We start from the raw sequence: 9,638 nt of genomic DNA, 5'->3' as shown, positions 1-9,638 counted from the left end.
GAGAGGCAAGAAATCCAGCAGTTACAGAAAATTAGATTGCATCTTTTGATGTTCAAAGTAGATGCCTACTTGCCTTTTGATGTTCAAAGTAGATGATCTTCCCTTAGGTGTGTAGAATTCCAAATGAGTTCAACAACATTGAATAATTGCATTAGGGTTCAAACTTCATAAGGAACAATATAAAATATTTGGTGTTATACAATAACCATGATGCACGCAAACTAACACGAACACTAAAGAAAAAAGGAATTAATGAGGAGACACAAACAATTAGATTCTCCTAATAATTATTTGTTTATTTGTTTGTAGTTATTGAAGCATGCCTTCTACAAGGATGTCAAAAGTTATGGTTATAACATGGATATTCTATATAATAAGAAAGAAAATAGACTTTACTGACAGAAATATTTATATATAGAAGCAGCAGTTACAGAAAACATTAACAACAAATCTGCAGATTGCAGATTCCATACCATGCCAATGTTTGTTTGCAAAGGTTTAGACAGACCAGTTTGCAAGCTAGTACAGACCTATAGCATGCTATAATGTTCTATACAAATGCCAAAAAAACAGTGAAACAAAAGAAGCAAGACCTTAGCTCAATTTAAACCAAATACATTAACAACAACTAAAGAGAGACATGTCCAGATTGTAAGTTACAGAAAATATTAACAACAAATCTGCAGATTGGAAGATGGGGAAGTCTGACCAAGTGTAGGGTTACGGAAAGCATGACGGACCGTCGTAGCCATGACGGTCTGTCCTGCAGGTTCGTCATGAAGATCAGAGAAGTAGCCCCAGTACCCATATTCCAAGAGTTCAAGTGTTTTGGAACGGAGACCCCCGACGGACTGTTGTGCTCGTAACGATCCGTCATACCTGCCGTCGAGGGTAATGAAGAGAGCAGCTGAAGAAACCTGCAAGTATGGGACGACGGAGTCCACGACGGCCCGTCATGACCACGACGACCCATCATGACCACGGCCCGTCATGACCACGACGGCCCGTCATGACCACGACGGCCCGTCGCGAGGTCCACGACGGCCCGTCATGGCCACGACATTCCGTCGCGAGGTCCGTCGACCCAGCCGCGTTTTGACAGATTTCCAGCAAGTAGAGTTACTATCTATACTTATGGCCAAAACGACTGAATTAGCTAAAGTTACTATCTATACTTGAAAATGCACTAGACAAACAACAAAATGACTTCTTCACTCTTCAAGACATACAGTCGAAAATAAAAAAATTATTCCAGCAAACAGAGACAAGACAAAATCATTTTGATTAATAAGTGAACAAACAAATATTAAGGCGAGCACAGTAAAAGAAGCAGTGACCACATATTAAAACAAACATTATAGCAAGAAAGATCTTAAACATGGACAAGCAACAGTTCAGCAATCAGAATAAGAACAAGGAAAATCTTAAGCATCTGCAGAAATTAGCATGAAAAGTAAAGGAAAATCTAAATGTTTACGAGCTACACTCCAAAAATCAACTGATGAAACTAAAATACAAGTCACACTCCCAAAAATTGCATAAAAACACAAGAATATAAAAACCTTAAAGTCAAAATGTAGAATTTCAAAAAGAAATTTCTTACGTGATAAACCCAAATCCAACAAAATCACTTTGAAATCGTGTTCTTCAATGAGACACTTGAGAGAAAAGTGTGACGGAGAGACTAATTAGCTTCAGTTCATCATCATGTCAACAACCCAACAATATTCATTTCTTCTATACACAAAACAAAAAATCAAACACTTCAGCTAACAAGAAGACTGTTTTAGAAGTACCACTTCAGCTAAAAATCAAACACTTCAGCTAAAAATCAAATAAGTTTCGAAAAACATAATCGTTCTTACTCTTAAAGAAATCGTTCTTACTCTTCAAGGAATCGTTCAACTCTTCAGCTTAGTTCATCGAATCTTTAGCTTATATCAGAAAAGAGAACTACTTCTTCAGCTATCTTCACCTCTCTTCACTTCGAACCTTTAGTTCTTCAGCTTGTATCGGAACCTTTAGTCAGCCAATTCTTCTGCTGAAAAGAGAAACGTGAAAAGGAAAGTCTGAAAGAGGAAAGTGAAGTCAAAATGTTTTGTTAATGTTTAATTTTTTTGGCCAATAAAAATGGGAGGGAGTGTTAAAAATATTGGAGGGAATATAATATTTTAGTGAAAAATTTTAAGGCAACACTTATAAAGTGTTGTTTTTTCAATTATAAAAATAGGACATTTTAGAAGTGTGGTCATATATGTAAATAGGTGTTGCCAATTACATCATATTTTAACAACACTTACAAAGTGTATCTTATATTATTAAAGAGTACACTTTTGAAGTGTTGCCAAAATTATTGTAGCTAAAAGTTAAAAATTTTAGCTACGCTTTAAAAGCGTTCCCAAAACTACTTTAGGCAACACTTTACAAGTGTAGTCCAGAATAAGTGTGTTCGTAGGCCTAAAATGGTGTAGTGTGATCTACACTTTGGACCATATAAGGCTTTATATGGTTCCATTGTAATGCTCGAATGGTAGCTATTGTTATAACGACATTCAATAAGTGGTAGGTGATCATCTCAACTACCTTTGAACTCTAATATACAAGCTTGCAGAATATCCTCAAGCGTGTGAATTGTACGTTCTGTCTAACCATCCGTTTGAGGGTGAAAGGTTGTACTTAAATTCACTAGTATTCCCAAACTCCTTTGAAATGACTTTAAAGTTTTTGCAGTGAACTGTGATCCTCTATGAGATATTATAGAGATTGGCATTCCATGTATTCGAATTATCTCTTTAATGTACAACATCGCCTACTCTTCAACTCTATAAGTAGTCTTCACTAGCAAGAAGTGTACTGCTTTGGTGAGTCTATCGACTATTACCCATATGGAGTCAAACTTCCGATATGAGCGAGGAAAACCAGTGAAAATATCATGTTGATCATGTCCCATTTCCAAATCGGAAAATCTATACGCGGCCTATATCCTCCAGGCCTCTGGTGTTCTACTTTTACCTGTTGACATTTTGTACATTGAGCCACAAATTCTACAATGCTCCTCTTTATGTTCCCCCACCAATTATTTCTTCCATGTCATGATACATTTTAGTTTACCCCAGATGAACAAAGTATCTTGAATGATGTGCTTCAATCATGATCCTCTTTCTTAGTTCATCTACATTAGGTACACACAATCTGTTTTTTCATTGAAGTACTCCCTCTTGTGAAAGTTCAAATGCCTTTGTCATACAATGTTGTTGTACATTCTCCTTGAGTTATAAAAGAATAGGATCAGTGTATTGCTTCTCTATCACTTCAATTACTAATGAGGATTCTGTCGCATTATGCACAATAACCCCTTCATCTTGAGATTCAAGAAGACGAATCCCAAAGCTAGCTCTAGTTGGCATAGATCCATAGTTATTCCTTGTTGTTCCACAGACTGCCTATAAGTATTTGCTCGTATTTTACGGCTTAAAGCATCATCTACTACATTTGCTTTACTGGGATGATACAAGATATCAATGTTATAATCTTTTAAAAGCTCAAGCCACCTTTGCTTCCTCAGAGTTAAGTCCTTTTGCTTAAAGATATATTGCAAACTCTTGTGATCAGTGTATATGTCAACATGAATTCCATACAAGTAGTGGTGACATATCTTCAAAGCAAACACATTTGCTGCTAGCTGTAGATCATGGGTTGGATAATTTTTCTCATGTGACCGCAACTTCCCTGAGCCATAAGATATAACTTTACCAAGCTGCATCAATACACAACCTAATCCTACTCCCGAATCATCAAAATATATTGCATAACCTTATGTTCCATCTGGAAGTATCAATACAGGTATAGAAGTTAATTTACTCTTCAACTCTTGGAAGCTTCTTTCACACTCATCACTCAACTCAAAAATTGTTTCATTGTGTGTTAGCTTTGTTAAGGGTGAAACAATTGAACCTCAACAAATCTTCTGTAATAACATGCCAATGTAAAAAAGCTATGGATCTCCGTAGGCGTTGTAGGTCTTGGACAATTTTTCATGGCTTTTATTTTCTGGTTATCAATCCTTATTCCTTCCTCGGATAAAATATGACCTAGGAATGCCAAAGATTTCCACATGAATTACATTTAGAGAACTTTTGATAATGTTTACGATAACGGAGAATTTTTAAAACCTGCCGCAAGTGATTAACATAATCCTCTTCGGATCTTGAATACACAAAAATGTCATCTATGAACACTATCACGAACACATATAAAATGGTATTAACACGTTATTCATCAAATCCATAAAAGTTGATGGTGCATTTGTTAACCCGAATGACATGACTAAGAACTCAAAGTGACCATACTATGTTCGAAAAGCTATGTTGGGTATATCTTTGTCCTTGACCCTCACTTGGTGATAACCTAACCTCATGTCTATCTTTAAAAAACACCTAGAACCTTGTAATTGATCAAACAAATCATCAATTCTAAGGAGAGGATAGTTATTCTTCATCATTACCTTATTCAACTGCTGGTAGTCAATAAAAATTCTTAACGAGCCATCTGTTTTGCGTACAAGTAAAATTGGTGCTCCCCATGGGTACATAGTAGGCCTTATGAATCATTTTTCTAATAAGTCTTTTAATTGCTCCTTCGACTCCTGTTATTCTTCCGGAGCCATTCTATTTGGAGGAATTGAGATAGGTTGAGTATCTAGACGCATCGTAAACACAAAACTCTACTTGTCTTTCTAGAGGCAAACCTTGAAGATCTTTAGGAAACATAGTTGCAAAATCATTTACCATCAGAATTGATTGAAGGGTTTGTGGCTCCGCATCTACATTTTTCACTCTTACCAGATGAAATATGTATCCTTTCGAAATCATCTTATTTGCCTTAAGATAAGAAATAAAATTACCTCTTGGCGCCCCAATATTACCTTTCCTTTCGAGGAATACCTCTTTCGAAAACTGAAAATGCACTATCTTAGATCGGCAATCTATCGTGGCATAAGAAGAAGCTAACCAATCCATACCCATTATAACATCAAAATCTACCATGCTTAGCTCAACAAGGTAGACCAATGTATCGTGATCACAAATAGTTACAATGCATTTATGATAAACTCTTCTAGCTATAGTAGACTCACCAATCGGTGGACACTTCAAATGGCTTCACTAATAATGATGGTGTTCGTTTGAATATCCCAACAATCAATGGTGTAACATATGATAGTGTACATCGCAGATCAATTAATGCATACACAGTATGTGAAATTATGGACAATGTACCTGTAACCACATCCGGCAAGGCTTCTGAATTTTGTCGATCCGCTAGTGCATATGTGTGATTCTGTCCTCCACTAGAACTAGCTGATCCCCTAGATCATCTACCACAACCTATAGGCATATGTAGCCCCCTACAAAAATAAGGTGTTGATGAGTTTGATGAAACAACTGGTCTAGTTGGTTGTGCAACGCTACCCACGCCCTTGTGAGGGCAGTTTCTAATCATATGCCCTGGTGTGACACACCAAAATGAAATATCTTCCCAAACCTGTATACAAGGCTGTCAAGGAGGCCTTGATCGGATCGTATTTCTTTTCTCTTGATGAACCACTATTTGTGAGCCTTGTCTTTCACTTCTTTTCCCAAACTGATTACCCCTAAACCCTTCAAACTATGGTGGAACACTAGTTGTAGATTACAAAGATGATGGCCTAAGTGGTCTGTTAAAGAAACAAGGTCTAAACTCACCTTGGAATGGTGTAAAATGCCCCATGGATCTGGCCCTCTTAGATTGCCCTGTTTCTATCTGGCCCTCTTAGAATGCCCTGTTTCTGACTCTTGTATCCTTCTTCTTTGCCTTTGATCCTCAAACTTTTACTCAATGGCATGCATCCTATATCCATATCTTTATTCAATGAAGCAACGGTACAATGTCTAACTAAACATGAGTCTAATATATCCACATATTGATGAACTCTAACCTCCATGGTAGCTGCTACATTAAGAGAATATCTGGCCAAGGAATTGAATCTGAGACTGTATTCTCTCACGCTCATACCTCCTTGGTGGAGATTCAGGAACCGATCCGCACGGGCCTCTCAGATCTCCAATGGAATATAATGGTCAAGGAATGCCTTTTTGAATTCTTTCCACATAGCTGAAGGTGCATTTGTTCACCTAGATGCTTCCAAGATTCATACCATAATATAGCCACACCCTTTAATCTATATGCTGCTAGCTAAAGTGCTTCTTTACCACTTACATGCATAATATTCAAAGTGTATTTGATTTGGAGGCCTGAAATGCCTCAAAGAAAGCTGAGAAGATCAGGAAAGAGTGATGAGTTAAATATTTTCTTTTAGACAACAAAGAGGATGATTTTTATTGACGTATCTCCATTGAAAAGATTAATGACTCAGTATAATCCTAAAAAGAATGGCTCTCGCATTTGAAAAAGATAAGTTCGATACAGATATAGAAAAGTCACATAATTTCTTTACTTACAGTTGGGATTTTTATGTAACCTAGAGGAGCATGAAGTGTCAGGAATTGCATTAACGGATACCATTTAATAAAGGACTACATATAACCAATTTTTTGAGTCATACATTTGAGAAGTGCCTGTATAAGGGACGTTTTGGAGGATATTTCAGCCACATATGACACTTAGGAGACTTATTCTGTAAAATTTCACAAAAGACTATTTTCTTATTATAGTTTACCATTTCTAGGTAAAAAGGCACTTACATATGTTTACACTATAAGAATATTGATTTGCCATAGGTGAATTGGCACGCGTGATGCATAACCATGTCATTTCCACTTCAGATTCAAGTTTTGAAGAAATTGGTACATGTCAATATCCTTCTTCTGAATCTTGGATACATAAAGAAACTGAACTTCATTTAAAGGTTTTGTGAAATGAAAACAGCACACCCTTTTTTTAATATGTGCTTAGTCTCAAGTATACATTTAGTATATGAAGATAGATAATACGGGATGAACTACATTTTGTATTTTGGTTTTAGGAGTACATTTTTTGTTTTATAGCTGAGCATATCAATCTGAAGGTGTTACTCAACTGTATTACAATAGAACATTGAGGCGGCATGTGAAACACTGGACCAGTTTCAGAGAAGCTGAAACACACCTTCCATGAAGAAAAGGAAAATCCTTTGTCAGATAACTGAGAGAAATTCAAGTTTTATATGATATTAATGCATATGCATGAGGAGATAGAGGTAGGCCCTAGCAAGGTAAGTGAAGAAAGAGGGATAACTTGTTTTATGGAAAGTTTACAAAGTCATATGAGGAAGAAATAGTTATTATGGCTAGAGAAGTTTGGTTAGACAACCAGTCAATTATAGGCCATGTGTGTCCAGAACCTGATTCTGCTTAAACATAATTCAATACCTATAACCAACTCCCCCACCCCAGATAATTCCTCTTCCCATAGGCGTAACATCTGTATCGATGCAATATAGCATCAATCAATGAAGAGGAATGTACTTCTCGATAGTTTTTTAATTCCATAATATACTTTAAATCCTATGAATGACTATCTTGTTACATGCAATTCGGAAAAAGAAATTCAATATTTCATGCAGCAATTACTGAACTGTAGAACTAACTTGATTCCTTTCCTTCAATTTTGGGAAAAAGTCATCTCCCAGAAGTTGAAGCAAATGGTCACTCATCTCATCATTGGTCACAAGAAAGCACCGAAATTTTATTACTTCATGCATCAACTATATGAGGAAACGAGTACATTTCCCACTGGGATGACAAATTAGAAAAAGAACCAAATACAACGCATTAAGCATCTACAACGAAAAATGACCTTGAAATAAAAGATTACAGGTCTCACCAATCATCATTTGATCTAGTAGGTGTTGCATAGACCACATCTTCCTTTTTCCACTTCTCAACTAACAATCTATTTAATGGTTTATCCATCTTATCACCATTAAATAAGTCTATTGTGCAAAACTATTAGTGTCCATCTTTTTGAAGGAAAGATCCCACAAATTCCATTGGCAACAAATTAGACCTGAATGTAAATTATCTACTAGAGAAAGAACAAGACCTGAACTTTTGAAAAATATCATATATCATTAATGAGGCACCCAATACATTACCTTATGGCTTAAACATTCATTGTCTGTAAAGACCATCTTTTGCACCATCAATAACAACTTCAGATGGTCCCTAGTAATCAAGCCGCTCTGTAGTAATCCAAATATGATTCACCCTCAGAAGAGACATTAATGATCCAAGAACAACTATTAACTAATCATCAGAGAAGTTAGTAAAGCGTACTTGAAATTTCTTGAAGCTCAAATTTCTTTCACTCTCTGCGCAACTATAGAAGCAATTGACCTAGCAAATATTTCAGTTTCTTCAAGATCAAGATCAATGGTCACGAGCTTCTCAGCAAAGCATTTGCAGCAGCAATCACAGCCAACGATTGCACTTGATACAGTCAATTTTCTATTAACCAACCAGCTTTGCCCATTCAAGGCACAACCTCCATTTTTAATACGTTTATGTATGGATCTTACATCCTATTTTCTTTTTTCCACACTTGAAGCTACCTTGTTGTGGAACCACTTTTCAATAAAAATCTGCAGTAGAAGGTGCGACTTATCAAAATCCTTCTCTAGGCTTATGCAACAAATAGTACACATTTTCACTCCTACCAGCTTGTATACATACTTTTAAAAGTGCCTCCAGCTCAAGTCATCTGGATAGCTACCATTTCCTACATGTGTTGTTCTACTATAAATGCCTTGTCGACATCCTGCTTATTGCAGAATACGGATAAGGCACGACCATACGATCGTAATTTGGGATTTACTCCATCTTCTTTCATTTTCTTTACAATATCAAATGCCAAAAAATTCCTTAATGCCATTGTCAATCTTGTAACATATTTGAGGATTGTTTCATTCATCTGTACCTGATATGAGACCATTTTCTCATAGATTTCAAAACAATTTGTAAGTGCATAATGTCTTATATGATACTCATTCGTACAGTAATCTAATTAATTTGCACATTTTAATATAAATAAATGCTCAAAACATGTTCAAATCTCTTTAGTTTGCCATTTTATGCTACTTCCCTTTACTTAACTTACTTGAAGTGCTAACTAAACTAAAAACAATTGTCATTCAAATTATCTAAAAAAAATAAGAACAGTAGGAGTTCATTATTCAACATATTCAGGAAAAACTTAACAGAGCTCTAGGCATGGTCAAGTTCTAGAATATTTTGTCATTTCTCCACAGTCAAAGATTTATTATATTATAGAGAAAGAAAGTCGATACACTGAGAAAAGAAAATAAAGTCCCCCCTCATTACAAAATTGATTTCACAAAATAGACAATATTAATGCAAATAAAATACTACAGTCTTGAGGGACAGGCAAGCTAACAAGTAACACTATCAATGAAATTAACTAATTTTTCGTGCACAAAAAAAAAATGTACAGTAAATAGTTTCAAGAGTAACCATATCGAAAAATAGTCATACCTGTAATTGTATCTCGAGTAGAGAGCGTGAGTGATATTATATCTCAGACAGAGAATTGCGACAACACAAGGAAGAATATGCATGCCCCGAGTTTAGGGCATAGTTGCGACG

The 9,638-nt window shown here is 35.9% G+C and overlaps 1 pseudogene; it reads right to left on the bottom strand.

The window, feature by feature from the left end:
* Positions 1–1,017: 1,017 nt before the first annotated feature.
* On the bottom strand, positions 1,018–9,039 carry LOC107018814 (annotated as a pseudogene).
* Positions 9,040–9,638: the final 599 nt, after the last annotated feature.

The sequence above is a fragment of the Solanum pennellii genome, chromosome 5 (genome assembly GCF_001406875.1).
Source record: "Solanum pennellii chromosome 5, SPENNV200".
Classification (NCBI taxonomy): Eukaryota; Viridiplantae; Streptophyta; class Magnoliopsida; order Solanales; family Solanaceae; genus Solanum; species Solanum pennellii.
Note: the sequence above shows the minus strand (reverse complement) of the source record. Positions and strands in the feature narration are given on the sequence as shown.